This window comes from Camellia sinensis, chromosome 5 (assembly GCF_055761805.1).
Source record: "Camellia sinensis isolate YWXY chromosome 5, ASM5576180v1, whole genome shotgun sequence".
NCBI classification, from domain to species: domain Eukaryota; kingdom Viridiplantae; phylum Streptophyta; class Magnoliopsida; order Ericales; family Theaceae; genus Camellia; species Camellia sinensis.
The window spans coordinates 39,765,610-39,772,155 of NC_138965.1; the positions used below are offsets into that span (position 1 = coordinate 39,765,610).

A 6,546-nucleotide genomic window follows, 5' to 3' on the forward strand; every position below is an offset into this window, starting at 1 on the left:
CTGTTGAGATCAAAATATAATTGTAATTTATGTATTCTGATAAAATTTATGGAGCCTGTAACATTTTTTGATAAAAATATTAAAAATATATAAAGAAATATTATTTTTATTATGGGTTAAAATGTAATTTATTTAATTTGTTATAAAAAAATAAAATAAAATAAAATTGAGGTCAAAATATAAATAGATTGTCTGTTTGGTTTGAATTTTCAAATGAATTTTATAATTAGAGTTTAGTTGTATATTTTAAAAATAATTTTATAAATTTGAAATTCCAAACTTACTTAGTTTAACACCCCATTAGTTTAATTAAGCATAAACATAACACCCCATTAGTTAAACATAACACCCCATTTAGTGGGTTATAAACATAACACCCAATCAGTTTAATTCAAAGCAGATCACTTCATTTAGTGATTTGCTTAATTAAGCTTAACACCCCATTAGTTTAATTAAGCATAAACATAGGGTGGTGTTACATGCACCAATTAGTGTACACATTAGTGTACTAACTAGTGTTATGATATTATTATTGACCACATTTATTATACAAGTTACAAATACCCAAAACTATACAAATAATACTACATTATCTGTTTGTACACTAGTATGTACATTAATTAGTACATATAACATTACTCCATAAACATAACACCCCATTTGTTTAATCAAACTTTTTTAAAAAAAATTAGTGATTTGTTTTTTATTAGTCCAAGAAATGTAATTAATTAAGCTTTTTTTTTTTTTTTTTTTTTGGTTATAGGAAAATCCTCCCTACTCTTCCGTAGGTCCAAGGTAGCGCCCCTTACAGAGATCACCAAGGTGTCCTGTTAGCCGTTCCGAGTGAGGAGACTATAACTTGGGAACTTGTCCCGACCTCTTAAGACAAGCTCCGCTTAAGTCAGGACTCGCATAGCGGGGGAGCATTGAACCCACACCAAGTGTTGATTAGACAACTTGAGGTCCAACCTCCTAACCAACTATGCTTCGCCCAGGAGATTAGCCCAGGGAGGAGGGAGTTGAACCTGTGACCTTGCAGCTTGAACCCCAAGCCTTAACCACAATGACACCCACCCCTGGGTTAAATATTCCAAACAACTTATCAAAAGCATATGAAGGAATTCCTCCCATGCCATGCGCATCTTCTTCATCAACCCCATCTTTCATTTATTAATGAGTTAATTACTTAAAAATCCTATTTACGAATGTTATGGTAGCTCAAGTTCTATTTAAGAGTTTTTAAACTAATAAGTCCTGTTTAGTAAAACTGATAATATTATCAGTTTTTTTTTTTCAATTTTTGAAATTAAGAATATTATCAATTTTGCATAGTAATGTTGTAACGTCCCAAATTTCTAGCCCAAATGATAATACAACAACCATGGCTCTTTCAAGGAAAATCGAATATAAATCTCCAAACTTATATTACATGATACAATAATTCTTCATGCAACAATACATTAATCCAACAACAAGTAAATAAACAAATAAATACCCCCAAGGGTTTACAAGTTTCCAAGGCTTGAGCCTAGTTACACAAAACGGTTATTCAAATTCACACACATACAGCCCTTGGCTTACACACAAAGTCACAACAAAATGAGAGTCTCGTACACTCAACACACATTTCCTCGCCTTTAGTTAGGTGGCATCACCACATCTTTTCCTGCAGAAAAATCCCGTAGGGCAAGCATAAAGCCCAGTAGGAAATCTTTAACAAAGTATATACATTTTATACAAGTCTCAAGAGATAAAATGCACATGCGATGCTATGCTCTTTTGAAAGAAAATCACATCTTCATGTTTGAAAATCCTCATGCTCAATGATGTCATGCAATTTCAATTCTTCAAAACTTAACAATTCATTTCAAGAGCGGTAAATACAACTCTGGTAATCCCTAGGTCGATGTTTGCAAGTAGACTATACAAGTACTACCAATTTGTCATTTTTACCGGTATTAATTGGAAGGCTCGACACCTATCCGCGCGGGTTTTCGGTCTTTCACCCCGGACTCTCAGGCCTACTTATTTAATATCATCTACACCACCTATCAAGACTTACCAACGTATTTACCCCAAAACCATTCCATGAAAACTTGTTTCTCAACATTCTTTTTTCAATGCAAATTTTCAAATCAACTTTCAAAGTTTAATGTAATAAAATGAATTGGTATGCCAATAATACAAGATGAATATAAATACTTTTATTTCAATTCATCATCCAAGGAATAACACAATTCCCTCTTCTCAAGTATCCTCAACAATTAGTCATTTCAAGACTATTTCAACGTTTTGAACAATAATTTCCAAAATGAACAATAATTCTCATATTCCCTGAAATTTATCATTTATATAAATATAAATAAGAAATTTTTCCAAACATCTATTTATTTTGACACACAAAATAATTATAACAATATCATTCATGGATTTTCAGTCTCTTAAAAAAAATCACCAAATTCTAGGTTTTCTCACCAAAACTATACAACTCAAATCTTTTGAAAGAAAACTTTCCAAAATCATCTTTTCTTCAATCAACGAAGATTAAAACCTATAAGATCATTTTAAAATAACAAGAGATAAACCCACTTTCAAAATCGCTCAACTTCTTAATTCAACAAACAATTTTCAAAGCTATCAAAAGATGATTTTGAAAATCATATAGATCTTGCAAAAACATATATATAATTCTAAGAAAATCCCTATCTCAAGTTTTGAAGAAGAAATGAGATGAAACCCCCAAAATCAACGGTGTCGAAACTCGATCTTTACCGCACACAACGATGCCCTTGAGAAGTTAACCAACGTTGATGAAGAACCTATGGCAGAACTCTAATGGATCTTGAGAAATTAAGGTTTTGATCCAATTTGGCGTAGGGAAAAGTAGAGAGAAGGGAGAGGAAATGTTTTTAGGAAGAGATATATACAAAAGTGATCTGAAATATCAGATTCATGAACTGATATAACATGGTCCGCCCCTGCTTGAGCATTGAATACACATTCCTAGTACTTTTGCAGACAGGTCAAACTTTTAGAACCAAACATTCTCTGCTCAAGCGCATAAACGGCCGCTCGAGCGGACAAGCAACTTCGAATGCATTTTGTATTTCTGCTTCAGGGGCGCTACCCCTCGACCTCGCCAGGGCGCTGCCTTCGGACCCGCCAAGAGGAGCTGCCCCCTGGACCCCCACGAGCTGATCGGGCAGGTCGATCCCCGACTTGCCTAGTCGAAGTGGCAAAACATGAAAGAAGGATCGAAACCGGGATCACTACAAATGTTCCATATAATTGTTTCACTAACTGATGAAAAAAATAGAGCATGAGATTAAAGGTTTTTGCCTTTCTATTTATTTGTTTCATTCAACTATCTAATAAAACTGAGAAAATTATCAATTTTTTCATTTTTAAAGTTTTTTTTCCACATTAATATTCCAACATCATATTCCTTTATAGACAAAAATTTTAGTTTTGCACAAAAAAAAAATTCATTTTTTCAAATTTTTTTTTGCACATAATTTTTTTTTTTAGTTTTTCCAATTTGAAAATTGATATTTTAAAGTTTTGAAAACCAAAAAAAAAAAATTAAATCATCATATTCGTTTATAGATAATCATAAATGATGAACAATTTTTAGTTAAAGGCCAATTCTGACTATTAAAAATTTCATAGAATTTAAAAGTTTAAATATTTTTAGTTAAGACTTAATAAAGTATAAGTTAATAGATTATATGCCTTTATTAATCTACTTCAAAGGACACAATCAAACTCATTTTGCCAGCTTAGCAGACTCCTCTCTCTCTCTCTCTCTCTCTCTCTCTCTCTCTCTAGTATACCTACAAATCATATATTTTTTTGTAAAGTACTCCCGATTTATTTTTTTATTATTTTTTAAAAAATAAAATATATCATAAAAACACAAACACCCTTGCGACTTCTCTTTTCAACCAGCCACACCCTTCTTTTCAACCTTAAATCACTTTTCATTTCACCAACTCACACTTTCATTTTCCACCAAAAGCTATAGCACTTGACTCCCAAAAATATAAAATTCCCATGTGTTGCACTCCCGAAACAACTTACCCGTGTCAAGACCCACGGCTGAGAACAATGTTCCAACAGTGTTCCTGACAACACTGCTGCACTCTCTCGAGTGAAGATCCCCTCCTTGCACTTCCGCTTTGCATTTCCTACTTGTATGGCCATTGGGCCCACTTTTAGGCCTAATTTTGATAATCCGAACCGTTCATATTTTAAGATTTGTTCAGTATATCATACCTGTAAAAAATCAAGTTGATCGGATATCAGAAAGCATATGTTTGGAAAACTGTTTATTAAATTCTTTAAAAAAATAGTTTTTAGTTCGATTTTTCTTAACACATACTTTTTGATATCCGATCAACTTGATTTTTTTATAGGTATGATGTACTAAACAAATCTTAAAATATGAACGATTCAGATTATCAAAATTGGGCCTAAAAGTGGGCCCAATGGCCCTGCAAGTAGGAAATGATGTAAGGAGGGGATCCTAGTTCCACTCCCAAACCAATGCTGCACTCTTCATTTCCGTGGACAACACCAACTCACCTCCCATGGCTGGAAAACTCCAGCAAAACAAAAGACATCCAAAAAATTTAGAGTAACAAAAAAATCAATACCAAAAACAGAGGTTGAAGATTAATTCATTTCTAGCAAGCCAAAAGTCCAAATAATAGAATCCAAGATAGTTCGGATATACATGGCAGCAATTAAAGAAATCAACACAAAATTTACATTTACATGACAACAAAACGAAAGACATTCAAAAAAATTAGAGTAACAAAAAATCAATACCAAACTCATGAACAGAGATGTCTACAGGGTAGGAAAATCACACACGAATTCGGAGAATTGCAGCTTTTGCAAACCATCTTTCTCGTACTGTGTTCTTCATTTTCTTGCTGATTTTTCTTGTATCCTCTATTTTCCCCTGTTTCATTGTCTCCTCTGTAAATCATCACATCACAACAAGACTCTGCATCTTCAATCCCATTGGCCAAACACTTGTTTTCTCTGAGCTGTTTGATTATGCTGTTCAGAGATACTACCATGGCTTCGTTTTCTTTGGCCACTCTCTACCATGTTTGGTTCTTGATCTCCATTCTTCTCAAGAAATCTTCAAGCTCCATTGCTCTGTTCATGGCTTTTGCTATTTCTTCGTCTTTTTGTTTCAGTAATACCACTGTCTTCGGTTCGTATTTCCTCAGAATTAATGCAATTTCAATCTCTCATTCTGTTGAAAAACCAAAATAAAATCAAGAAAAAAAAAATTAAACTTAACATCTAATTGATTTTTGAAGCCAACACATATGTAAGTGCTTCGTTTTCTGATTATAAGCTGATAACTCGATCAATCTCTTGTCTCTTCTTCTCAATCTGAACTGCTATGCTCTGAGAAAAAGCCATTGATTGATGATTGCTATTTTTCCAAAGCAACCCATTGTTGTCAAAACACTGGTTTTGTGTTTTATGCAGTAGATTCTGAGGAAAATTGAAATAGAGCTCATTGAATCCATAACCACTCTCTATCAAATTCTATGAAACATAGCTCATTGAACCTAAAATTCTAGATTTGTGGCCTCGATCTGAAGTCTCAATTTGCTCACAAACTCATTTCATGGAGAATATCTATATTCATATATTAATATGTATATATATATAAATATATTTATTTGAGTATACAAGAAGTCCAGTATATACTAGAGAGACAGAGAGAGTAAACTCACGCCCATTGAACTCCAGTATATTTGAACCTTGTTGAGCAGGAAATTGCCGAAGCTGGAAGACTTGTTCCCGGGGATGATGTCTCGGGCAAAACCACTTTGAATTTTTGCAGATTTTAGCGAATATATGCAAATTAAAACCCATCAAACCCATTTCATAAATCACAACCAACAAATTAAAATAGTTTACACCAAAATCATTAACTTTAAAGCAAAACCTGGACGGCGAGACGATTGGTGGTCGATTGTTGTGAATCGTCATTGCAATGCAATCATTGCAAGAGGAGAGAGATGAAAGAGGATGGCGAGAGGAGAGCAGAGATGGTGAGCGATGGTGTCGTTACGAGAGGAGAGATGAGAGGCAGAGAGAAGGGTATGAAGGAGGGATACGCTTTGGACAGAGATGAAAGAGAGGAGATGAGAGGCAGAGAGAGCATTTGGACGGGAAAAAAATTGATCTCAACCGTTAGATATTGATTAGGAATCATGTTATCCATTCAAATGTCCTAGTAGGACAATTGTCTCGCAGACAAATTCAAAAACATGAGAATTTTTTGTATGTGGATAGGGTATATGTCATGTTGTATCTTCTACTATTGTGATTGGTTTTAATAGTTGGAACTACTAAATTTATGTTGTATTTTTGGGAATAATATGGGATATATATATTTGTGATTGGTTAAAAATAATGCCATGTGATACCCTATTAACATACACAAATTTCTCCAAAAGCACCCTTGTTTTGTTATATAGATGAGCTCACTTTTTTTATTTATTTAAATTATTT

General features: G+C 33.5%; 1 pseudogene; it reads right to left on the reverse strand.

The window, feature by feature from the left end:
• Positions 1-4,699: 4,699 nt before the first annotated feature.
• On the reverse strand, positions 4,700-5,581 carry LOC145790086 (putative BOI-related E3 ubiquitin-protein ligase 3; annotated as a pseudogene).
• Positions 5,582-6,546: the final 965 nt, after the last annotated feature.